The following is a 26,921-nucleotide window of genomic DNA, read 5'->3' as shown; positions in this document are numbered from 1 at the left end:
TTCATATTTTATAAGAACAGTAATTAAAATCCAACATGTTATAGCAGCATTTTATTATATCCAATACTAACATTTCCTTAGAAGTGATTTTAAAACTCTAGTTTAATGGATTAGTAAAAGTGCAGTAGGGTAACTGGGCATTTATTGTTAATAGAATCTAGATTACGAAGTGAATTTTTATTGTTTTTAAAGTCATTCACTGCACAATTTTAATGATATAATAGTTGCATTCCATTGGGAGTTCATTTGTAGCCACTTGGTGCCTCAAATGGCTTTCTATATACATATTAAAATAAACATTGGTTTGACATCATTTCTCCAGTCTCTTTTTATTTATTTAAGCAAGCATAATTAGCATGGTCTTTGGACCTGACTCCGAGCACAGTGGGTAGTATGATACATGAGGAGAGCTGGGGTTTTCCTCCTCAAACCACCATACCCAGCTGCCAAACGTCTCCCACATTCGAACCAGGGCAAGGGTCCAAGGGGTGATTCCGCTTCCTTCACGAAAAAATAATTGGAGGAAGGATGATGAGGTAAATAAGGCGTGTGAAGTCAGGTCAGGCCCTTCCTCCCGCAGATTAACTGCGCTCCTGATCGCGTGCCGTTTGGAGGAGAGAAAGGCGTTGGTTGCCCTGTTGATGCGGGGTCCCAGCAGGGCTCCAACGGGTGACGAGGCCAGTGTGTGCCCGCAGAAACCAGGAGAAATCGTGTCCCTGGTCTTTTAACCAAGTCACCCCGAGGGGGCCGCTACCCTGCGGAGAGCCGCTGCAGAGTCCCGAGCTGCGGGGTGGAGGGTCCTCCTTGCCGCTCAGAGCTTGAGATGAATGAGGAGACATGGCCCTTCTGAAGCCGTCACCGCCGCACTCAGGAAGGTCTTCCCGCTCCAGTTTTCCCAGCGAGGAAACCTGCGCCGCGCAGTGCCGCACTTTGCGGGGAATGGCTGCATGGCCCTGCTGATTGCTGGATGCCCAAATCGTCCCTCCGGAAAGATTTAGACTCCAGCTGCTGGAGCCCCGGTTCTCGCACCCTCGGGGCACCGGGTGAGTGGACACCTGCCTCGCTTGGTCACGTTCCCTCCCTGCACAGCCTGCGGCCAGCGAGGACTCAAAGGTGGAGACGACCCGCCATCCAGCCCTGAAGAGGGGAAGGGGCAGAGGCGGGCGCGTCCTTCCCACGCTGCCATTGAAACCACAGGGCAGCCCCAGCCTCGTTTTGTCCAGTCCCGCTTTTCCGGTTTTCCTTCCACGGTGGAACCCCCAGCACGTCCCCTGGTAAACTGTCCCCCCAGGACTTGCTGCCCGAGGAAATCAATTGCATCCACCCTGTGCTACTTGGGGATCTCGGGTTCACCATGATCTTGTGGACATCACAGAGGCAATTACAGCCATGGTGCTTGTGTTTCCATTTTGAATACACACTTCATGAATGGCTTAAATAAATGGAAACAGCAGTTGAATTTAAATTATAGGGTTAACAGAAGGGATTGAGTTTATAGGATTTAAAAGAACACTGATCTTGAAGGGCATTAGATAAGTGAGGAAATTTTACAATGAAAGATAATTAGATTCAGATCTTGAATACATTAGAAATCAGAGACACACGTTTAGGTGGTGGTCTTAAAAGAGAAGGAACATTTCCCTTTGCAATCTTCAGTGTTTAAAAATTAGATAAAGATCCCAGAGTAAAGTATGATTTGCCTTTACAGCTTCTCATTGGATGACTCTTTGAGAAAAGACATCAGGTTTTCTACAGGGAAAGAGGTTTGAGTAAATGAGGGAATTTCTCTTGTAGATGTTACTAGAGAGGAACATTCAAGCTCATTACCATTTATATGTAATGAAGTCATTCACTGAGCCTTTTAAATGCCCCTCCACTGAACAAATCCCAGGATAACCAGCATGAAGCCAGGAAGAAAGCAATTGTGGGTTTTTTTTTTTTTCATATTAATGACACTACTTTTGGAGACATCTCGTAGAAACTTTCCAAATATTTGAAAAAGAAAAATCTCTTAATAGATTTTTATAACAGACTTTGTTGTAGAATTCAGATAGTTTCTAGAGAATTCTGCAACCATGAGCTCTCTTTGAGCCCTCCACTCTCCCCAGAGATATCTGGGGTGATATCATCTTACTGAAGATGATATCAGTGCTTTTTATTTAACTATAGATATCACCTCAGTTCAGTTCAGTTGCTCAGTCGTGTCTGACTCTGCAACCCCATGGACTGCAGCATGCCAGGCCTCCCTGTCCATCACCAACTCCTGGAGCTTGCTCAAACTCAGGTCCATCGAGTGGGTGATGTCATCCAACCATCTCATCCTCTGTTGTCCCCTTCTCCTCCCTCCTTCAACCTTTCCAGCATCAAGGACTTTCAAATGAGTCAGCTCTTCGAATCAGGTGGCCAAAGTATTGCAGTTTCAGCTTCTATCAGTCCTTCAGTGAATATGTAGGACTGATTCCTTTAGGATGGACTGGTTGGATCTCTTTGCAGTCCAAGGGACTCTCAAGAGTCTTCTCCAACACCACAGTTCAAAAGCGTCAATTCTTTGGTGCTCAGCTTTCTTTATGGTCCAACTCTCACATCCATACATGACTACTGGAAAAACCATAGCTTTGCTATAAAAGTTTACTATTTCTTCTGAGTATTTTTAGTCTGATTCTGGGAAAGATTGAAGGTGGGAAGAGAAGGGGACGACAGAGGATGAGATGGTTGGAAGGCATCACCAACTCGAGGGACACAAGTTTGAGAAAGCTCCAGGAGTTGGTGATGGACAGGGAAGCTTGGCGTGCTGCAGTCCACGGGGTCGCAGAGTCGGACATGACTGAGTGAGTGAACTGAACTGAACTGATTTTTAGTCTGAGATTCAGAATGTTTCTATGTTTAAACTTTTCTTCATTATATCTTCCTGGTGCCATTAAATCACAGCATTTCCTGATCCCCTTCTGCCAAATAGCATTTATTGCGATTTAGAAGTTGGAGATCAGCTAAAAGGCTGTAGATAAATTAGAAGTCTCTTTAATAAACTGCATTAAGCATAGTTACTGTCCTTTCTGTTTATGGAGAAGAAGTCTACCACCAGGATGCAAACTCATTTGCGTATTCACTTATTTTACTTCAACAACAGTATTAATTATGTCTTCAAACCTAAAATGGATGATGAGCTTTGAGATAAAGGATACCTGGCTACAGAACCTAGTTTCCCTCCCCTCTATTTTCTTTCTTTCCTACTTTCTTCTTTATGTGTTTTTGTCAACACTGATAGATACTCCTAACACAAAATGCAAAACTGTGTGCCTTCACTTATTCAACAAACATTTTTGAACATCTATTATATGCCCCAATATGTGTTAGAAATGTGGGATACATTTTTAGCCAAGCAGGCTTATCCCTTCCCTAAAGGAACTTAATAGAAAGGAAGAAAAAACTTTCTTCTACCTCCATAGGCTCTATGCCTGAACTTAAGAATTAAACTGACCTCAGACATTAACAAGATAAAAGCATACACATTTTATTTAATATTTTTTACATGGACAAGAGAGTCTTAAAAAGGAAAATGAAGACCCGAAGAAGCTGTTAAGGCCCCGAATCTTATACACTTTAAAAACAAAGAATGATAAATTGTGGGGCTGTGACAAGACAATTTAACTTGGGCCAGGGGTAGGAAACAGTGGGCCAGGGACAAGGAAATACATGCAGGAAACTGATGGAAACTAAAGATTACTTTAGTCGTTTTCTACATACAGATCCGTTTCAGCACTAACTCCCATCAGGTGATAGAATGTTTTTCTCAGTCCAAGGAGATTGCTTTCCTCATGGAACTTTTACGACCGACTTTGAGTAGACCAGGGAAGCTCAGAGATACCTTCTTGCATCTGCTGTTTCTCAAGAGCCTTCCGCTCAAAATAATCAATATGCCAGAGGAGCATATTTGGGGTGGCCCACCCTGAACTCCTCATTGACATAAAATGATGCCTGCCTTCAGAGAGTTCATCCCAGGTAGCAGACATGCCTCAGCTGTGTCACATGCATTAGTTGTTGCATGAAGATGAGTTTGGGAACATCTCAGTTACACTTTCAGGATTCAGGAAACTCTCAACAAGAGAAAGAAATCCAGGCAAGGAAAGACCTTGTGTAGGGATCTGAAGGCTTAACGGTGAGATTCTGGAGCAGCAGAGTTAGGAGGCACTGAATTGTGTGCCTGTAAAGGGGAGACACAGGAAAAGAAGCAGGCATGTTAGCAAAAACCTCGATCAGCTCACCAACTTGCATTTCTTACTGAGAAGGCTGGGATGGAAACTGTGTCAGAGAGAGCAAATTGACCACCGAAGATTTGGGATCCCCTCCTGTGAGGCAGAATTACTGCTAAAAAATGGTTTCCCTACCAACGGCATTTTATCGTCTCTGTGAATCTAGATGGTGCTAGCTGCTGTAGTTTAGTCGCTCAGTCGTGTCCGACTCTTTGTGACCCCATGGACTTTGCAGCCCACCAGGCTCCTCTGCCCATGGGATTCTCCAGGCAAGAATCCTGGGGTGGGTTACCATTTCCTTCTCCAGGGCATCTTCCTGACCCAGGGATCAAACCTATGTCTCTTGCTTTGGCAGGCAGACTTTTTAACCACTGAGCTACCAGGGAAGCCCATGTGGTGAGTAGTGTTTACTAAGTGAGTGTGTCTGTCTCAGGTGGAGGGGATGTGAAATAAGGGTTAGTTTTCTCCACTGCCTCTCATCTCTTGGTTGAATAATGATATGCAGGGCACCCTTGGAAGCGCCATAAAGAAGAAGGAACCATCGCCAGTAACCTAGGTTTTGAATGACTAGATGAATCTTAGCCCCACTCTCTAATGAAGAACACCAACGCTGGACTGATACATAAGTGAAAAATCAGGTTTTACTCTAACATGCAATGGGCATTTTCAATTTTATCACTGCAGCTTGTTTTACCCTAATTAATGCAAGGATAGGTGTGATATGATCAGTGTATATTTTTGAAAAGAGAAGATGCATTGTGTGGCCTCTAAGGTCACGTGCTGGGAAATTGCAATAAGCCACTGGAAGGTAGGACTTGTATCAGAACTTTTATAGCTAAAGAAGATTACAGGATTGGGCAACATTTGGATGAATCATCCTGTAAGAATTTCTCCTAGCTTCAGTAAATGATGTCTAGTTGGTCCCAAGTTTTAAAATACGAGGGGCAAGTTGTTAAAAACATAATACAAAAATATCCCTTTAACAATGAAATTTGTGGTACAGTAAACATGCATATTAGATTTGAAGAACCCAAATATGATGACTAGAAGCAACTGTAAATATTACTTAACTATTCAAATATTGCAGTATTTGAAATGAAGGATTCTATTTTTAATGGGAAATCTGTATCTCATCATAAAAAGGAATACTTTTGGTTAACTCTCCTTCACAGAAAGTGGCTCTTTCTTCACATGGATGTTAGCCATCTCATAAAGACAAGACTGCTATGATATATTTCAAGGAGGAGAGCCCAGAGACTTACAAATGCACACAGAGTGTAGCTTGAAGAGAGATGTTCCCTCTGCCAGGGTATAGGATGCCAGATCATGAATCCTTACAGAGCGGACATTACAGATTGGAGTCTGGAAGGAGAGAGGAAGTCAAGGAAACAAGAGGCATTGTAGAACGAATGATGGGGATAATTAAGGCTACAAGTCAAGAAGGGTTTAGCTCTTGCAATGCAAATAAATCAGAAGCCCGTTTGAAGCAAGGAAACAGTGTGCCTCTTGGAATTTGTCAAGTTCTTGCCTTTTTGATTTCCATGTAATCTAATGCTCTCTTCAGGAAGTATCTTCCTATTGTAAGATACATAGAAAAAAAATATGGTAACTGCCAAAATATGAAAAGAGGCTTATACACACACCTAGCTGCCTTGAACTGGTTTTGAATTAAAACAATAAAAAAGACATCAATCATATTTCTCAATCAGTATTTAGCATATCATTACCAACCTTGGCAGGGATAAATGACACATTTTTAGGTGATGCTAATGAAGATGACATTTTCAGATGGCCAAAACTGGAAGTTTCTATTTGTAAAATAATCCCTGAATGAGACATTGGGTTTCTGAGGGGGAGGTTTGCATCACTAAACTAGTGTATTGCTCCTTTAAAGGATTCATACATAAATTGATTAACCTATTTTTTCAAACCACACTTTAATATAATAACATTTTTGTTTATTTTTTGATTTCATGATGGTTATTAGTTGTTTGTTTTTGACTTTTGTGGGAAGGGGAATTTTTGTCCTTTGTTATTCCACTGTTGACAGTGAAGCCAGTGATAGAAAATATAGTGTAGCATTCAGAGAATTGTTTCAGAATTTGAGTTTTCAAATTTCTTTATATGATTACAGTAATATTTTCACTTATTCTAAAAATAATATTTGCTTTTCTGATTATAAATTTACTATGTGTTCCGTCTATAAAATTTAAATATGAGAAAAGTATAAAACATTAAAATATTTTAAAATTTAGTTGTCTTCTTTTTTATTCTTTTTCTACTTCTATGCATAGATAAGTTTGTTGTGCTTTTTCCTGCAATGCTATATTATATGGCACTATGTCAAAAATGTTCTTTGACAACAAAATTTTAATGGTTATATGATGACCCATCACATAGATGCATCATATATTTTTTAATGATCCTTTTTTCTGAACATGTAAAATGTCCTCAAAATTGTGCTATTCCAAAACACACACACACACAGAAGAGGAAAGACTTCACTTGAAAAATCCTTCTCATAAGATATAGTTTTTATTTCTAAGTAATATATGCTTCCCAGGTTGCTCAGCAGTAAAGAATCTGCATGCCAACGCAAGAGACACAGGTTCGATCCCTGGGTCGGGAAGACCCCCTGGAGAAGGAAATGGCAATGCACTCCAGCATTCTTGCCTGGGAAATCCCATGGACAGAGGAGCCTGGCAGGCTACAGTCCATGGGATGGCAAAGAGTTGGACATGACTGAGAGACTAAAAAACGACAGATAGACAGATAGATACATGTGTATGTTATCTTCTTACCAAAGACTCCTAGAAATGAAGTTTCTATACCAGTGTGTGCAGACCCTTTGGGAGGCTCTTGATTCATGTAACTAGATCGCCCCCAGGTTCCTGCACCAGTCACACTCCTGTCCGGGACCATGGTTATCTCGGCCAGCCCAGCTCTGGTTATCGTTATTGTTGCTACCCTGTATCAAGTTGAGAGGCAAAAAAAATGGGGTCTTATTATGTGCATCATGTCATTTTCACTTCCCTATCTACAAAGGGGAATGACTTTCTGTTCATTTACTAATTTGGATTTAAATTCTTCCTTTCATGGATTGCCTTTCTAAACCTTTGCATAGCATTGTTCTTAAGATACTGATTTAAAGTAATATGTTTTTAGAAATAAATATTCTAACACCTTTTCTTGTTAATCTTTACTACTTTTGTCTATATATCTTATAATTATTCTGTAGACATATATAAATTCTTGAACTTAAAAGCTTGCCTCCAATTCTTGAACTTATACTTTGCTAAAAAAATTTTTAGCAACGATGTAATCATTTAAAAGCTTACCTCCAATTATTTTGAATTTTTAAATTATTTTTATAGTTAATTCTGTAATTTCTGAATTTATTTTGATGTATTTTATTTGATCAACATTTAAGTTGTGTTGTACTTTCAAAGGTTGTTGGAGAGGGAGAGTTTATAAAATAATTTTTAGTCTATAAACTGATTATATATGCTTTAATAAGTTAAATAAACACTTTATTTTACTGCTTTCTCAATAAGACATTGACAGTCATAAGCATTAGACCATATTTTCTGTATTGGAGTATGACTGATTTAACATCTTATTAGTTTCAGGAACACACCATAGTGGTCCCATGCTATGGTTTCTGCAGTGGTCATGTACAGATGTGAGAGTTAGATCATGAAGAAAGTGGAGCGCCGAAGAATTGACGCTTTCAAGTCGTTGTGCTGGAGAAGACTCTTTAGAGTCCCTTGGACTGAAAGGAGATCCACCCAGTCCATCCTGAAGGAAATCAATGCTGAATATTCCCTGGAAGGACTGATGCTGAAGCTGAAGCTCCAACACTGTGGCCACCTGATGCAAACTGCAAGCTCATTGGAAAAGCCTCTGATACTGAGAAGATTGAAGGCAAAGGAGAAATGTGCAACAGAGAATGAGACGATTAGATGGCATCTCCGACTCAATGAATGTGAGCAAACTCTGGGAGACAGTAAAGGGGAGGGAAGCCTGGCGTGCTGCAGTTCACGGAGTCACAAAGAATCAGACATGACTTAGGGACTGAACACCACCACTCCATTTAAAGTTATTATAAAACTGTTATTGTTCAGTCACTCAGCCATGAAATTATAACGTATTGGTTGCATTATATTGCCTGTAAAGTGTTGTCTGTATTCCTCATGCTGTACTATCGTCCATGTAGATTATTTATTTTACAGGGCTTCCCCTTTTGCTCAGAGGGGAAAGTGTCTGCCTGCAATGCAGGAGACCCAGGTTTGATTCCTCGGTTGGGAAGATCCCCTGGAGGAGGAAATAGCAACCACTCCAATATTCTTGCCTGGGAAACCCCATGGACAGAGGAGCCTGGTGACTACAGTCCATGGAGTCACAAGAGTCAGACACGGCTTAGCGACTAAACAGCAGTGTGTATTTCCGAGCCCCATGCCACCCTCTTACCCTCCCTGCCGCCTTCTCCCCACTGATAACCACTAGTTTCTTCTCAGTATCTGTGAGTCTATTTGTTTTGCCATATTTGCTTTTACTTTTTATGTTCCCACATATAAATAATAACATGGAGTATTTATCTTTCTCTGTGTGACTTATTTCACTAAGCATAACAACCACCCTGACTGCACCAGTCTCATCTGACCTGGCAAGCTAAACAGACTTGGGCCTGCTTAGGTCTTGGATGGGGCACCCTTTTGGATAATGTGGATGTTAAAACATACATATATAAGTATGTAAATATAACTACACAAATATACAAACATATATCTGCTGGTCAAAATTTATAGGAAAAGGAATATTCTAGCATTTATTGGAATATCTCTATCCCTTCACTGTGTTGATGTGTCACACAGCATATATAATATCATATATTACACATTTTCTGATCCAGTTCAGAACTACTTGTGTTAGTTCACAGGTCTGTATATCCCATGCTATACCAATAAATCATTCGTTGAATTTTCAGACTTTTATAATAGATGTATTAATATTTTATATTTATCTGATCATGGAAGTGTCTTATTTCCCTTTTTCAAAATAGTTTCTTCAAAAGTTTCTGAATAACTTAAAATTATTTTGTCCAATTTCAAATAGTTTTCCATTGAGATTTTTAATGAGGTTCAATAAATATAGGATGTATTTTTAAACATAAATAATACCTTTTCAAAACTCAATCTTTCCATCCAGGAAAACCTGTGTGTATTAATTTTTCATAGTACTTAGAAAGTGTTATAGCTTTGTCATTTCTCATTAGAATTGATTATTTATACACATTTTACCTATTCCTATTCTTTTTTTAAAGAAAACTTCACTATATTATACGTTCAAACTAGGCTTACAAACATTTAGGTACTCTCTTGCTTCTTCATTTAGTTGTTTTGTTGGATCTTTTTATTAAATTATTGTAATTAATCTATTACAGTGAATTCTCTAGATACTTTTCAAAAAATGAATATGATGACATCAAGCCTCCTGTTTCATTCTTTCCCATAGGTTTCAGATAGTCAGTTCAGTCGCTCAGTTGTGTCCAACTCTTTACAACCCATGGACTGCAACACACCAGGCCTCCCTCTCCATCACCAATTCCTGGCGTTTACTCAAACTCACGTCCATTGAGTCAGTGATGCCATCCAGTCATCTCATCCTCTGCTGTCCCCTTCTCCTTTCACCTTCAATCTTTCCCAACATCAGGGTCTTTACCAATAAGTCATTTCTTCACATGAGGTGGCCAAAGTATTGGAGTTTCAGCTTCAACATCAGTCTTTCCAATGAATATTCAGGACTGGTTTCCTTTAGGATGGACTCGTTTATTTCTTGTTATACGTTCTTTTTTCTCTCTCTCTTCTTTTTGCCTTTGACTAGAACCTCCAGAAAACTGTTTAATAGTAATGGCAGCTATGATAACACATTTTGTTATTTAGAATTTAGATGGTGTGCCACTTCAGCTGCATGTTTTCAAGTATTATCCTTTGAATGTTAGCTCTCCAGATGCATTGGGAGAAAAGAATTCCTTTTTTTTTTTTTCCTTTAAGTCTGTAAAGTTTCTTGTAAAAATGTTTAAGAAATTGTTTTAAGAAAACACAGCACTGAAGTTGGGGAGCATGCACACACGCTCAGGGCAGCTTGAAGAAATCCAGCAGGAAGAAGGGTGGTTTCCTCTCTGCCGACAGCAGCAAGCTGCCCTCTCGTGTGCAGCGGGTGAGAAGCCACCACCACTTCAAACTCACGTTCCTCCAATGAGCTTTTGTTCAGAACCTCTCTTTCCAAATTCCTCCTTTCCTCTGTAGAACAACTGGTATCACTTGTTCTCATGATTTGCCTATGGTTCACCATACTTGCTTGTCCCCAGCGAAATCCCTCTGCTATTCCCCAAACTCATCTATCTTCTTAAATAAAACTGCTCTTCACTGTTTAAACCTGGCATTATCATTAAAGACATAGTGCATTTTTGCAGCTAAAGAGCTGAGAAATCCTGCAGTTGAAAAAGTTGTTTTTGTTTTGCTCCATTTTCAAATAGATCAGAGAATTTTTCACGGCATTTTAGTGAAAAACCATTAAAATTTATGTTTCATTGAACAGAATCAGTCATTAATTCATGTGAAAATGTTGGGTGGGAGAAGTACTCCGCCCTAGGTGCAAGCCGTAAGGGACGCCCAACAGTGGGTTGTGGGATCATGCGGTAGCTCGGCTTTTAATTTTTTAAGTTGTCCATAGTGGCTATAGAGGAAAGAGCGAGAAAGAGAAGGGGAGGAAGGGAGGAAGAAACTTGAGGAAACAGCCAAGCGCATCCCGCTGGGCCCTTAATGCCATCGCGTGCATCCTTATAAGAGCGAGATGGAGGGAGAAACAGGAAGGAAAGCGGAAGTGAACGCAAAGGCAGAAACGGAAATGATGCAGCTAGGAGTCCTTGAATGCCTGCGGCTGGAGGCCTGGCTGGGCAAGGACTCGGATTCCTCCTAGAGCCTTTGGAGGGAGCTTGGCCCTGCCAACACCGTGATTCTGCCCTCCAGAACCATGAAAGCAAGTATTTCTGTTGTCGGAAGCCAACCAATTTACTGTCGTTTGTTACAGGAGCTAGAGAAAACTAACGCAAGAACCGCAGTCAGATTCCCAGGTAAGCAGCTCTGAAAGGCCTACTTTTTCATTTAAATAAATACACCCACATTTGTGCCAGGTCTGGAGTACCAAATCTTTTTCTTATATTCATGGATTTCTTTTTCACTTAGCAATTCTCTTGTATGGTGCCACACAAATGAACTTTACTGGGTTTTACTTTTTCAGTGATTGTCTTATGGGTATTGATTTTCCTTTCGTGATCACGCTATTGAACACCAGTTTGAACAGAGCACACTTTGATAGAAGTGCAAAAATAACTTGAGTAAACTAGTATATTCTTTGGCATCAGAGCAACCACTGAGTAAATAAGTGGTCTGGCTTGCTGAATTGGACACACTTATAATTCAAACTGCAAATTGACTGCAAATATTTTTTAACAACTGATATTTACAAAAAGAACATACATTATATACAAATATTATACATTAGAGTAAATGCTGATCTTGAAACATGTTTATAAGTATGAGAGAGAAAAACTCTTTTATCAGTCAAGTTATAAATCATTTCTGCATGATGAAGTTGTCAAAATCAGCTTCAAATATCATTTTTGAGTCTAGTACTTTCTTTGAAAGGTAAATACAAAAAAAAGAAAATCCATCAGTGATAACTTGGCTTTGGGTATACCTAGATGTGAGACATCTATTTTTGCTGTAGTCCAGATGTTGCCATCTGTTTTCTATATTTTAACAGATCTAACTGATTATGAATTAATGGTCACTAGAAATACAAGAGGCATTTCCCAGAAAAGAAGATTGTTTCTGGGCCTTAGATTGAGCCACATTAGTAGGAAAAAGACCAAGGGCAGGCGTGGGATGGGAGTGGAGAGTTAATCAGCTCAAAAGAACAATGCCCTCCAAAATAAACTGAAATGATTAGGGCATACAGAGTAATGTCTGATAGATATTTTGGTGACATAGTGAGTCCAGCACAGGCTGAATAGGTAGAAAACCAAGGATCTCGAAAGATAATACTAGTGCACTTTTCTCCTTGAAAGCTAAATAATAAGTGTCTGTGCCACTAGATCAAACTGACTCCAGATCTATTCATCTAATTTGCTGCTAGACCTACTGTGAGTGTGCATCCTTATCCTAAAGCTGAGGCTCCTGTGTTGCCTTTGTTTGCCCGTGTGAAATAAAAGAATGCATATCCTTTTTCTTTCTCTCTATAATATATGCATGTGTGTGCGTGTGGTGTGTAAAATCTGACCCCAGTTCCCGGAACAAAGCTCCTGGAGCCTGAGGATCTCCCTAAGTGTGAAGAGCACAGTGGGCGTCATCTGTTCTAGCATGTGGTCTTTGGCCCTGATTTCTGACAGAGCTTCTGCGCCCCTTGAAGTCAGTCCCCCGGGCGCTCGGAGTGTCTGTGCCTCTGATGAGGTGGCACGAGCTGGGCTCCAGGAGGGGATCTGGTCACCAGAGAAACCAAGCCATGACTAGAAGCTTTGATTTTCAGCCCGAGGCCCCATTCCCCAGAGGGAGGAGAGGGCCTAGAAATTGACTTCATTTTAAATCATGCCTCCATAAAAATCCCCAAAGTAGACAATTTCTGGATTGCTGTGCAGATCTAGTGTCAGACGTGTTGTGAGTGTGATTATAGAGGAAAAACCCAGGACGAGTGTGCTCGTCCCCACAGCCTGCCTAGCAGCAGATGTGTCTCTGTGTGCATGATAGAGTACATTTATGTATGTTTGCATTTGCAGCTTCTATAAATAAACATCAGCCTGTATCAAGGATGTCAAGAATTTATTGACACATTGGTAAGGGAAAGTGTTAATTCTTTTGAAAGTTACATGTTGGTTTGTGGATTAAAAGTTCTCATACACCATTATTGTGTTCTTTCCAACAAATCAGGAAAGCAAGTGTATTCCTGAGTCATTCCATATCTCAAATGTGATCACTTCTCCTTACGTCATGACCACTAGTAAATGCCAGTGTCATGGCTCAGAGCCAGGGAGACCCAGGGCTCTTATTAATTCCTCACACTTTGCTCAGGAGGAAACTCCAGGGACATGAAGGACGGGAAAGACAAGAATCCTTCAGGAGGAGTTTTCCAGTACATGGGAGATAGCAGCATTGGGGCAAAACTTCTTGGAGCTTCCACATTCTTGAAACCCATCTGGTATTTCCAGCTGGTTCCTGAAAGATACACAGACACAACACAGAGGAAGTTCTGTGGCGAGGAAAGCACACGGCTGAAAGAACCACCAAAAGCCCCAGGAGTTCAAGAGGCCTTCCCGGATCGGCACTCTCTGTCCTCACCCCAAATCCCACACTCTGAGAGATATAAAACCTCTGCTTTTTACCATCTTATCATTTCACTGTTCCCCTCATACCCAATTGAAGCCAAATTGGGCCTCTAGAGCCCAAGACTGAATTAATTCCTGGGACAGAATTTTGATAAAGTAGAAAAGTTTTATTGTTTTGCCAGGCAAAGGGGAGCACAGCAGGCTAGTGCTCTCAAAACTGTGTGTCGTGCCCCGGAGACAGCGGTGGGGGGTCTTACAGTGTCAGGGAGCAGGTGTGATCAGCTCGTGGACATTCTCCTGATGATTCGGTGGTGAGGTGAGTAGGACTCAGAATCATCAACCTCCTGGTTCTAAGGAGGCTGGGGTCTACATGCATGTGGACAGCAAACAGTTCACTTCTCCCACTTGGTGGGGGTTTTGATATCTACACTACGTCTCAAAGATACGGTGTGTGTACCGCTTGAGGGGGAATCAGGACCCTGCCCCAAGACTGCACTGCTGTTCCTTGATTCCCACTCCCTGTCCCCACATCCCCTCCTGTTCTGACTAGCAACTATTTGAACTTGCTTAGAACTCAGGCTTCCCTCGTGGCTCAGCTGGTAAAGAATCCACCTGCAATGCAGGAGACCTGGGTTCTAATCCCTGGATTGGGAAGATCCTCTGGAGAAGGGAAAGGCTACCCACTCCAGTATTCTTGCCTGGAGAGTCAGACACGACTGAGTGATTTCACTTTCACTTAATCATTCATAGAACACTTGTTGTTTACATTATCACATTACACTTTATGCACAGTGCTTTGAATTGGGTGTTAATTCTATCTCCATTTTAAGTCTTAGGTTAGCAACAGTAAATTATTCAGAATTGTATTTAGAAAATAGTATATGCAGTGCTAAAATATAGGTCCTTTGGCTATCTTTTCCTTTCTGATCTGAGAAGCTTCTATCTTTAACTTATATACAAATTTTCCTTACTGAATGGAGGAGAAATAAGAGCTAAAATGTATAATGAATAGGGAAGGTAGAAGAATATATCTTCTTTAGTGAATAATGTTCAACCTGAGCTTTCTGTAAAATCCATTCCCATTTTCCACAGCATCCACTCTCTGGATCTGAAAATCAGCTCTGAAATACCTGACTTAAAAAAAATGATAGTGAACTAACAATGTATTGGAAAATAAGCAGAGTGTAGTTCTACAAATTGAGAGGGAAAGGAACTTTGCCAAACACCATGAGGCTTAGACCACAGACTAGTCCCTTTTTATCCATGGTTTCACTTTCTCTGGTTTCTATTACCTGGGTTCATCCAAGGCCCAGAAATACTAAATGGAAAGTTCCAGAAATAAATAATACATTTTAAACTGCATGCTGTTCTGAGTACTGTGATGAAACCTCCTGCCATTCTGCTCTGTCTCACCTGAGTTCTCCAACCATTGACATCATCCACTCCTGACATCCAGCCATCAACTTTGTCACAGTTCAGTGGTCCAGGATCACCCAAAGCAAGTGATCCCCCTTCTGACAAATCATCAGAAGGTCAGTAATAGCCTAATATAGTGATCAAAATGCCTCCATCATTCATTTCACTTCATCTCACCAAGTGGGTACACCATCATCATAAGAAGGTGGGGCAAACGGTACAATAGGATATTTTGAGAAAAAGAGACCACATTCACATAGCTTTTATTACAGCATATGTTATAATTGTTCTATTTATTCCTATCTCTTGTTAATCTCTGACTGTGCTTAATTATAAGCTAAACTGTCTCATAGGTGTATTTATAGGAAAAAAACAGTAGGGAGCCATTTTCCACATTTTCTTTCATCACTACCTTGCTGAATTATTGACTCCAGTTGTTCAATATCTTTTTTTTTTTTTAAATATTTATTTATTTTATTTATTTATTTGGCTGTTCCCAGCCTTAGCTGCAGCATGTGGGATCAAGTTCCCTGACCAGGGATTGAACCCTGGCCCCCTGCATTGGGAGCACAGAGTCTTAGCCTCTAGACCACCAGGGAAGTCCCTGTTCAATATCTTAAAACAAAATATAACTTAATTTTTGAGTACCTAATATTAAAAAGGCACATGCTGACTATTCATTTCCTCAAAAAAGAACAAATGCATAGCTATAACATGTCAGTCAATAAATCTGTTGTTTAGGAGACTGAGGTAAAAGAAATGTTAACATTATTTGCTTTCAGGGAGCTTACATACTACCAGTGTATATACCAAATATATGTATACTACTATGCGTATACCAGATATATGCATGAAAAATATGCATATATTTATAATATAGAGTGGGGTTATAATAACTGAGTTATGGGCAATTTTATTTGGTAGCAACCAAGTGAGAAATAATTATCTCCAACTATAATTGTTGAAGGAGGCTTCACATAACAATCAAATTGATCTTAAATTTTAGCTTGAAGCTTGTCAGATAAAGAAAGGATGTGGAATGAGGTGTTTCAGGCACGTGGGTAGAAACAGCTATGTGGGAAAAGCAGGGTGTGATTGAGAGTGGAACATTCAATGAGCTGTGACTTTTCTAATATTGGCTGCATTGAGCCAGAGGCAAAGTTCCCAAAACAGAAAAATGACTAGCCAATAAAAAAAAGTCGAGTTTATTGCTTACCTCAGGAAGAGGTATTCTTCCCCAGTAGTAGTGATGGACAAAGTGAAGAGCAAATTTGGATTATTTATTGAGATTTTAAAGTCAAGTTTAAGGTATTTAAATAAGAGAGTTGTAATTACATATAATCTTGGATTTGTACACAGCAGCAAGGCAAATATTTTGAAGCAAGAGGTTAAGAAAGTCTTAAAGTACAAACTATCATTTGATCCTTTCAATTGAAGAGTTGATGGATCTTTCAGGAGCTGCCTGGAATGAAATGCAGTTATCTGCAACTTTTAAAGTCATGTTAATATAGGCAGTAAGCTGTGTGAATATAGATGGGTCTGATTCTTGGTTGGGATGAAATAGTCAATAAAAGTAAATTTCATCAGATGTTAAAGGGTCTTGGATGTCATTCAGATACCCCATATGTTCTCTCTTTGTCCTTCTTAAATTAATGATGCTCTGTATTTCTTGCTGTTGCTCAGCTACTCAGGGTATTAAAATTATGATTGCACAAAGTCTTGAATTATTCAGCTAGACATGTCCCACAATTTATACCACAGATAAAAAATGGACTAAGTGTGTCATGATTGCAGGTGTGGGCGATGCCTAGTCTTTCTTCCTGAAAATCTCCTTGTTCTTGAATGTGACTATTTTCTGAAGATCATGACTCTTAGTCTCTTTTCCTCTTCTGTGGAACTTGATGTACAAACAATGAGACTTCTCGGCTCTGGGGGACTTTTGTTTAATGATCTTAACAAGTGAGTACTGGCACACAAGGTGATTTATCATCAATGCTTTCCAAACAAGGAGTCATCAAAGGGAGGAAATTTGAACTATAAACTTGTTCATCCCCAAGAGCAGTGTAAACTTTTGACATCCAAAAGCCATCCAAAGCCACCTGGAACTTGTTTTCTTTACTTCCTAGAGATCACAGCTAAGCCATCACTCTACTGCTGGCAAGTGATTGAATGCTTGCTGGTGAAACTGTTCACCTCATATTGGGGCTTGAACCCATCCACCAGGACATGAACCCAGCCAAAACCCAGTTTGGAACTTGAACCCAAGAGGCTAGCACTAGAAACCAGCCAAAAGCCTGCCTGGGACTTGAATGCATGGTCTTTTAATTAGAATCACTCACCCGATGTCTGGACTTACTGAGCCTCAGGGGAACAGTGGAGAAATAACTCCAGAAAGAATGAAGGGATGGATCCAAAGCAAAAACAACACCCAGTTGTGAATGTGACTGGTGAGGGAAGTAAAATCTGATGCTATAAAGAACAATATTGCATAAGAACCTGGAATGTCAGGTCCATGAATCAAGGTAAATTGGAACTGGTCAAACAGAAGATGGCAAGAGTGAATATCTACATTTTAGGAACCAGTGAACTAAAATGGACTAGAATGAGTGAATTTAACGCAGATGATCATTATATCTACTACTGTGGGCAAGAATCCCTTAGAAGAAATGAAGTAGCCATCATAGTCAACAAAAGAGTCCAAAATGCAGTACTTGGATGTCATCTCTAAAATGACAGAGTGATGCCTGTTCATTTCCAAGGCAAACCATTCAATATCATGGTAATCCAAGTCTCTGCCCTGACCAGTAATGCTGAAGAAGCTGAAGTTGAACAGTTCTATGAAGACCTACAAGACCTCCTAGAACTAGCACCCTGCAAAGTGGCCCTTTTCATTATAGGGGACTGGAATGCAAAAGGAGGAAGTCAAGAGATACGTGGAGTAACAGGCAAGTTTGGCTTTGGAGTACAAAATGAAGCAGGGCAAAGGCTAATAGGGCAAAGGCTAATAGAGTTTTACCAAAAGAACATACTGGTCATAGCAAACACCCTCTTCCAACAATAGAAGAGAAGACTTTATACATGGCCATCAGCAGGTGGTCAATACCAAAATCAGATTGATTATATTCTTTGTAGCCAAAGATGGAGAAGCTCTATACAGTCAGCAAAGAACAAAACCAGGAGCTAACTGTGGCTCAGATCATGAACTCTTACTTGCAAAATTCAAACTGAAATTGAAGAAAGTAGGGACAACCACTAGACCATTCAGGTATGACCTAAATCAAGTCCCTAACATTTATACAGTGGAAGTGAGAAATAGATTTGAAGGACTAGATCTGATAGACCGAATGTCTGATGAACTATGGACAGAGGTTCATGACACTGTATAGGAGACAGGGATCAAGACCATCCCCAAGAAAAAGATGCAAAAAAGCAAAATGGCTGTCTAAGGAGGCCTTACAAATAGTTGTGAAAAGAAGTGAAAAGCAAAGGAGAAAAGGAAAGATATATTGATTTGAAGGCAGAGTTCCAAAGAATAGCAAGGAGAGATAAGAAAGCCTTCCTCAGTGATCAGTGCAAAGAAATAGAGGAAAACAATAGAATGGGAAAGACTAGAGATCTCTTCAAGAAAATTAGAGATACCAAGGGAACATTTCATGCAAAGATGGGCTCAATAAAGGACAGAAATGGTATGGACATAACAGAAGCAGAAGATATTAAGAAGAGGTGGCAAGAATACACAGAAGAACTGTACAAAAAAAAGATCTTCATGACCCAGATAATCATGATGGTGTGATCACTCACCTAGAGCCAGACATCCTGGAATGTGAAGTCATGAGGGCCTTAGGAAGCATCACTACAAACAAAGCTAGTGGAAGTGATGGAATTTCAGCTGAGATATTTCAAATCCTGAAAGATGATACTGTGAAAGTGCTGCACACAATATGCCAGCAAATTTGGAAAACTCAGCAGTGGCCACAGGACTGGAAAAGGTCCGTTTTCATCCCAATCCCAAAGAAATGCAATGCCAAAGAATGCTCAAACTACCGCACAATTGCACTCATCTCACACGCTAGCAAAGTAATGCTCAAAATTCTCCAAACCAGGCTACAACAGTACATGAACCCTGAACTTCCAGATGTTCAAGCTGGATTTAAAAAAGGCAGAGGAACCAGAGGTCAAATTGCCAACATCTACTGGATCATCAAAAATGCAAGAGAGTTCCAGAAAAATATCTACTCTGCTTTTTTGACTATGCCAACGCCTTTGACTGTGTGGATCACAACAAACTGGAAAATTCTTCTAGAGATGGGAATACCAGTCCACCTGACCTGTCTCCTGAGAAATCTCTATGCAGGTTAAGGAGCAACAGTTAGAACTGGACATGGAGAAACAGGCTGGTTCCAATTCAGGAAAGGAGTATGTCAAAACTATATATTGTCACCCTGCTTATTTAACTTATATGTACATCATGTAAAATGCTGGGCTGGATGAAGCAAAAGCTGGAATCAAGATTGCTGGGAGAAATATCAATAACCTCAGATATGCCAATGACACCACCCTTATGGCAGAAAGCAAATACGAACTAAAGAGCCTCTTGATGAAAGTGAGAGAGGAGAGTGATAAAGTTAGCTGAAAGCTCAACATTCAGAAAACTAAGATCATGGCATCTGGTCCCATCACTTCATGACAAATAGATGGGGAAACAATGGAAATCATGAGAGACTTTATATTTTGGGGCTCCAAAATCACCTCCGATGGTGACTGCACCCATGAAAATAAAAGACACTTGCTCCTTGGAAGAAAAGCTATGACCAACCTAGACAGCATATTAAAAAGCAGAGACATCACTTTGGTGACAAAGGTCTGTCTAGTCAAAGCTATGGTTTTTCCAGTAGTCATGTATGTATGTGAAAATTGGACTATAAAAAAAGCTGAGTGCCAAAGAATTGATGCTTTTTAACTGTGGTGTTGGAGAAGACTCTTGAGAGTCCCTTGGACTGCAAGGAGATCCAACCAGTCCACCCTAAAGGAGATCAGTCCTGGGTGTTCATTGGAAGGACTGATGCTGAAGCTGAAACTCCAGTACTTGGCCACCTGATGCAAATAACTGACTCATTGGAAAAGACCCTGATGCTGGGAAAGATTGAAGGTGGGAGGAGAAGGGGACAACAGGGGATGAGATGGTTGGGTGGATCACCGACTGAATGGACATGAGTTTGAATAAGCTCTGGGAGTTGGTGATGGACAGAGAAGCCTGGTGTGCTACAGCCCTTGGGGGTCTCAGAGTTGGACACTACTGATCAACTGAACTGACTGACTGAGGTTCATGTTCTTTGTGTCTCATTGCAGAAAGAATTCACTGAGAGACTAAGTGGTAGGTAAGAAGTAGATTTCATTCAGTGAAAAATGTACTGCACAAACAGTGTGGGCCATCACTGAGCGTGGGTGTGGCCTGGAAATATGAAGTGGTTATCTTTTATGGGCTGAGTAATTTCATTGGCTAATGAGTAGGATTACTCCAACCATTTTGGGAAGGGGCAGAGGTTTCCAGGCATTGAGCCACCTCCCCCTTTTTGGTCTTTCGTCAACCTGGGAACTGTCAGGGCACCTCTGGTTGTGTCAGTTAGCTTGCTCACGTGCTGAAGTATTATAAGGAGCTTATACTGAGCATCAAGGTCTAGTCAAGGTGACTTCTCTGCCATCTTGGACTCATTTGATTCTGATCAGTTGTGTTGTGCCCTCAGGCTATGTCTTTCTTTCAAAGCTGTGCCCTGCCCCCTTCCCTTCTATTTCACTGGTACCGATCATAGTTATGTAAAAATAACCTGCACAGTTTCTCTGGAATGGCATTGTATCTTGTCTTATAACCCCTGCCATTTTCTATTTCCCTTGGAACAGATTTGAATTGTTATTTGAAGCAGTGCCTCCTGAGTTGCAATTCTTAAGGTCCCTGATAAACTCTTCTTATTCATAGCTTTCTGCATTTCTTTGTAGACACATCCATCTTCACCACTAGCTTGAACAACAATGTAAAATAGTTTCTGTATTTCTTTGAGGCTTAAGTATTTTCTATGTGAAACGAACAGTGTAATATCAACATCACAAAGTTTTGGTGATTAATTTAAATATACAGCATTTTACATGGCAATTTTTGGGTGAAAAATAGATAAATTTTATATCATTATTACAATGAAATTTTGTATTCTGATTCAGTGCTTTAAAACTCACACGCTTATCTCTGGATTCAGTTTTCAGGCAAGTCACATTTTCTTTATCGTTTTTCAATCTGGTGCATCTGCCTTCATAAATCATATATAAAGTTGATAAAAGCAAAGAGCACAGCCTTAGGAAAATCCAACAGGTTGGCAACTATTTATAATTTGACAATTTATGAGAAAAAATATCTCCATTACATAAATAATTCCCTCGCATTTCTTTTGCTTATACAACATTATTTCTACAAGCTTGTCACAAAGAAAATGCGGATTGATTTATATTCTTGGGGGTGGGAGGCACAATGGGTAAATGTGAGCACAATAGTTTGCCTCAGTCTTTTTTGCTGAGAAGGTGATACTAATCTTTTATTTTATAAAGATATACCTGAATTCAGCCAAAGGCTAATAATCCACAGGGACATAGAAAGCTCTAGGAGTAATTTAGCTTTGAGCTGTTTCTGTGTATGCCAGTGATCATTTGGCTGGTTCCACTGGCGTCACTGGCTTTGAATGGAAATGTGAACTGTCCTTGGACTTACTCTGCCCTTTATCCTCCCTCCGCAGCATAAGAGAAAGAGCAGTTGAATTGCTCCAGGGCATGCTCTCCAGCTGTGTACACACAGTCCTCCAGGTACTGAGGATCAAGAAACCAGTGTTCTAATCACAGCCCCCATTAGACATTCTTGTGCCAATCACTGAGTATTCTGAAAATCATTTGCAAATTAAGGAGTCTATGTCTATTATAAAATCATATATAAATGATTCTAAAATCATTATAATTTGCAAATAATAAAATCAAAATAATTTCTAAAATAGGGTGTTGAGCTATGCGCTTGAATGTGTTTTATCAACTTGGCTAACATTATAGGAGTTTTTGCTGAAAAAAAGAATGAATCAAACACTGAAAAATTAAAGCTAATCCCGAAAAACAGACATCTCAAGTTAAAGATCTTAATACTTTTCTATGTATGGGAAAATGCAAGAGTCTGAGATCATTGAAATTATTCCTTTCATAAGCATCTTAATTATCTAGAACCAGCATCCTATTTTTCTCCATCCTGAATCCCTCTCAGGGCACAGTGTCAGGGGCAGATGACCTTTACAGTGTCTCCTCTCTTGATGGCAGGCAACATTTTTGTTTGCTAAAAGGGCAGGCAATATTTTTTTGTCCACATCAGAACACCTTTCCTGTGTGGTTTCAGAATCGAGTTGGCCAAGAAAGAAACTTGTTCAAGATTGGAAGGTAGAAATGAAGATGAGGCCATTACTCTTTGAAGGAACTTGGCAATCAGATCCTGGGACTGCAGGCCAGAAGTGGCCCATGAACAACAGTTGTCTTCCTTCTCCTCACAATCTGAGTAAATCTTGTCACCATAATTGCTGGTCCTGTCAGCCAGCACTGACCCATTGCCCACCACCAGGCACAAGCCCGAAGAGACCCCAGCTTCCTCAGAAGAGGTGCTTACTACAGGACTCCAGCTGGTTTTCCCTTCATGGCCCAGTTGATGTCTAGATACTTTGCTTCTTGAATTTTCCTGCAAACTCTGACTTGTCCATGTGCTCCAGCATTTCAGACTGAAACTGAGCAAGACATTGTGGGGCTCCTAGACATGGAAGGCATTCTCTGCCTTACATTTCTTGTTTCTGAGGAAATAGCCTGCAGCCTTCATGACCTTCCCTGAGTTACACAGGGCAAGTTCAAACCATTGCTGATCAAGGAAGGAGGAAGATGCAAAGACAAAGGAAAAGCAGCCAAAAACAACAGTGCAGCCTTGAGGCAGGGCCCTCATTCTCTCTAAGGGATGCAGATTCTCCCTAAGGATGCAGATTCTCCCTAAGGATGCAGATTCTCTCTAAGGGATGCAGATTCTCCCTAAGGATGCAGATTCTCCCTAAGGGATGCAGATTCTGCCTAAGGGATGCAGATTCTGCCTAAGGGATGCAGATTCTCCCTAAGGATGCAGATTCTCCCTAAGGGATGCAGATTCTCCCTAAGGGATGCAGATTCTCCCTAGGGATGCAGATTCTCCCTAAGGGATGCAGATTCTCCCTAAGGGATGCAGATTCTGCCTAAGGGATGCAGATTCTCCCTAAGGGATGCAGATTCTGCCTAAGGATGCAGATTCTGCCTAAGGGATGCAGATTCTCCCTAAGGGATGCAGATTCTCCCTAGGGATGCAGATAGCAATATCATTGAGCTATATTGTTGTGGTGTTCAGCTGCTAAGACCTGTCCAACTTTCTGTGACCCCATGAACTGCAGAACTCCAGGTTTCTCTGTCCTCATGTACCTCCCAGAATCTGCTCAAATTCATGTCCACTGAGTTGGCAATGCCATCTAACCATCTCATCCTCTGCCACCCATTTTTCCTCTTGCCCTTAATCTTTCCCAGCATCAAGGTCTTTTCCAGTGAGTTGGCTTTTCACATCAGGTGGCCAAAGTATTGGAGCCTCAGCTTCAGCATCAGTCCTCCCAGTGAATATGCAGGGTTGGATTCCTTTAGGATTGACTGACTTGACAACCTTGCAGTCCATAGGACTCTCAAGATAGTTTCCAGCACTACAATTCAACAGCATCAATTCTTCACCACTCAGCCTTCTTTATGGTCCAAATCTCTGATCTGTACACAACTACTGGAAAAATCACAGCTTTCTTGACTATATGGACCTTTTTCAGCAGAGTGATGTTTCTACTTTTTAATACACTGTCTAGGCTTGTCATAGCTTTCCTTCCAAGGAGCAAACATTTTTTGATTTATTGTGCAGGCACTGTCCACACTGATTTTGGAGCCCAAAAAAATAACATCTGTCACTGCTTCCAATTTTTCCCCTTCTATTTGCCATGAATTGATGGGACCTGATGCCATGATCTTAGATTTTTGAATGTTGAGTTTCAAACCAGCTTTTTCACTCTCCTCTTTCACCCTCATCAAGAAGCTCTTTAGTTCCTCTTTGCCTTCTGCATTAGAGGGGTGCGATCTGCATATGTAAGGTTGTTGAAATTTCTCCTGACAATCTTGATTCCAGCTTGTGATTCATCCAGCCCTGCATTTCAAATGATCTACTCTGCATATAAGTTAAATAAGCAGAGGAACAATATACAGCCTTGTCATACTCCTTTCCCAATTTTGAACGAGTCAGTTGTTCCATATCTGGTTCTAACTGTGTCTTCTTGACCTGCATACAGGTTTCTCAGGAGGCAGGTAAGGTGGTCTGATAGCCTCATCACTTTAAGAATTTTCCACAGTTTGTTGTGATTCACACAGTAAAAGGCTTTACCATAGCCTATGAAACAAAAACAGATTTTTTTTCAAACTATCTTGCTTTGTCCATGATCCAAACAAGGTTGGCAATTTGATCTTTGGTTCCTTTGCCTCTTTGAAACCTAGCTTGTACATCTGGGAGTTGTTAGTTAAAGTACTGAAACTAGCTTGAAGGATTTTGAGCATTACCTTGCCAGCATGAGAAATGAGCAGTTTTATACTTTAGTAATAAACTGTACTTTGCAGAGTTGTACTTTAGTACCTACAATTGTACTTTAGTTTGAACACTCTTTGGCATTGATTTTCTTGGAGAGAGGAATGAAAACTGACCTTTTCCAGTCCTGTGGCCATTGCTGAGTTTTCCAAATTTTCTGGCATATTGAGTGTAGCACTTTCACAGCATCATCTTTTATGATTTGAAATAGATCAGCTGGAATACCATCACATCCACTAGCTTTATTTGTAGTAATACTTCCTAATGCCCACTTGATTTCATATTCCAGGATTTCTGGCTCTAGGTATGTGACCACACCATTGTGTATAGCCAAGTCATTAAAACGTTTTTGTATAGTTCTTCTGTGTATACTTGCCACCTCTTCTTAATGTCTCCTGCCTCTGTTAGATCCTTACTGTTTATGTCCTTTATCCTACCTATTCTTGCCTGAAATGTTCCCTCCATATCTCCAATTCTCTTGAAGAGCTCTCTAGTCTTTCCCATTCTATTGTTTTCCTCTACCTCTTTGTATTGTTCATTTAAAAAGGCTGCCTTATTTCTCCTTGCTATTCTCTGGAACCCTGCATTCATTGGGGTATATTTTTCCATTTCTCCTTTGTCTTGCACTTATATTCTTTCCTTGGCTATTTGTAAAACCTCCTGAGACAACCACTTTGCTTGATTGAATTTCTTTTTCTTTGAGATGTTTTGGTCACTGACTCCTGTACAGTGTTACAAACATGGGTCCATAGTTCTTTAGGCACTCTATCTACCAGATCTAATCCCTTGAATCTATTTGTCACCTCCACTGTATAATCATAAGGGATTTGATTTAGGTCATATGTGAATAACCTAGTGGTTTTCTCTACTTTCTTCCATTTAAGGCTGAATTTTACAAAAAGAAGCACATGATATGAGCCACAGTCAGCTCCAGGTTTTGTTTTTGCTGACTGTGTAGAATGAACAAATGGAGATCATTCTGTCGTTTTTGAGGCCCGACCCAAGCACTGCATTCAGGACTCTTATAAACTATGAAGGCTGCTCCATTTCTTATAAGGGATTCTTGTACACAGTAGTAGATACAATGGTTACCTGAATTAACTTCATCTATTCCCATCCATTTTAGTTTACTGATTTCTAAGATGTTGATGTTCAATCTTGCCATCTCCTGCTTAATCATGTGCAATTTACCTTGATTTGTGGACCTAACATTCTAGGTTCCTATGAATAATGTTCTTTACAGAATTGGACTTACTTTCACCACCAGACATATCCACAACTGAGCATCATTTCTGCTTTGGCCCAGACACTTCATTCTTCTGGAGCTATTTGCTATTTGCACCATGCTCTAACCAACCGAGCTAACTGCCAGCTGGCTTTCTGGAGCTATTTGTAGCTGCCCTCTGCTCTTCCCCAGTGGCGTATTGGATACCTTCTGACCTGGGAGGCTCTTCTTCCAGTGCCATATCTTTTTGTCTTTCCATACTGTTCATGGGATTCTCGAGGCAAGAATATTGGAGTGGTTCGCCATTCCCTCTGTCAGTGGACCATGTTTTGTCAGAAGTCTCCACTATGACCCATCTGTCATGGGTGGCCCTGCAGAGAATGGCTCATAACTTCATTGAGTTATGCAAGTCCTTTCATCAGGGCAAGGCTGTATTCCATGAAGGGGATCTTTACAGAAAGGAAACCCACAACACATGGGGGTTTTAGTGCTTGAGGAACCATTCCTCATTCCAGAGTTTAAGTCATGGTTCGATGACCTCAAGAATCAGAGGAGCTCTCCAGGATCATGTGAGGCCAGACTACAGGCCGTCACACACCCTGATCCTTATCAGGAAGCCTGCTCTTGAACATTGCTATAAAACGCCTCACCAAATTCTCCCAGGCTGGGACACACGGTTTCTGAGGGCGTGAACTGCTGTGTCCCCCTTTGCCTCACAAAGCAATACAGCTGGTCTTTGCTACTCCACCCAGAACCCTGCCTGAGATTCAGCTTGGCACTGGAGCACACGGGTGTTCTTGGCGTTAAGGCAGAAACAGTTCACTCTTGTTTGAACTTCCACTTCCTCCTTGTAGACCCTCCTTTCTTCATCCGCTCCCATATTTGCATAATTCCTGTTACGTATACCATGTCTTCTGACAGAAACTGGGTGGTACAGACCAAAATTCATAAAGTCCC

At 40.6% G+C, this 26,921-nt stretch overlaps 1 protein-coding gene across 2 annotated transcripts in view; it reads left to right on the top strand.

Annotated features, from left to right (window-relative positions):
- The first annotated feature begins 11,216 nt into the window (after positions 1–11,216).
- Positions 11,217–26,921, top strand: part of LOC122432639 — a 102,690-nt gene continuing 86,985 nt past the window's right edge. For both annotated transcript variants that reach the window (XR_006266907.1, XM_043454705.1), the window contains exon 1: positions 11,217–11,385. The gene's annotated coding sequence lies outside the window, so the exon portion shown is untranslated. The remainder of the gene's footprint in view (positions 11,386–26,921) is intronic.

The sequence above is a fragment of the Cervus canadensis genome, chromosome 31 (genome assembly GCF_019320065.1).
Source record: "Cervus canadensis isolate Bull #8, Minnesota chromosome 31, ASM1932006v1, whole genome shotgun sequence".
Taxonomy (NCBI): Eukaryota; Metazoa; Chordata; class Mammalia; order Artiodactyla; family Cervidae; genus Cervus; species Cervus canadensis.
This window is presented reverse-complemented; position numbering and strand designations above follow the sequence as displayed.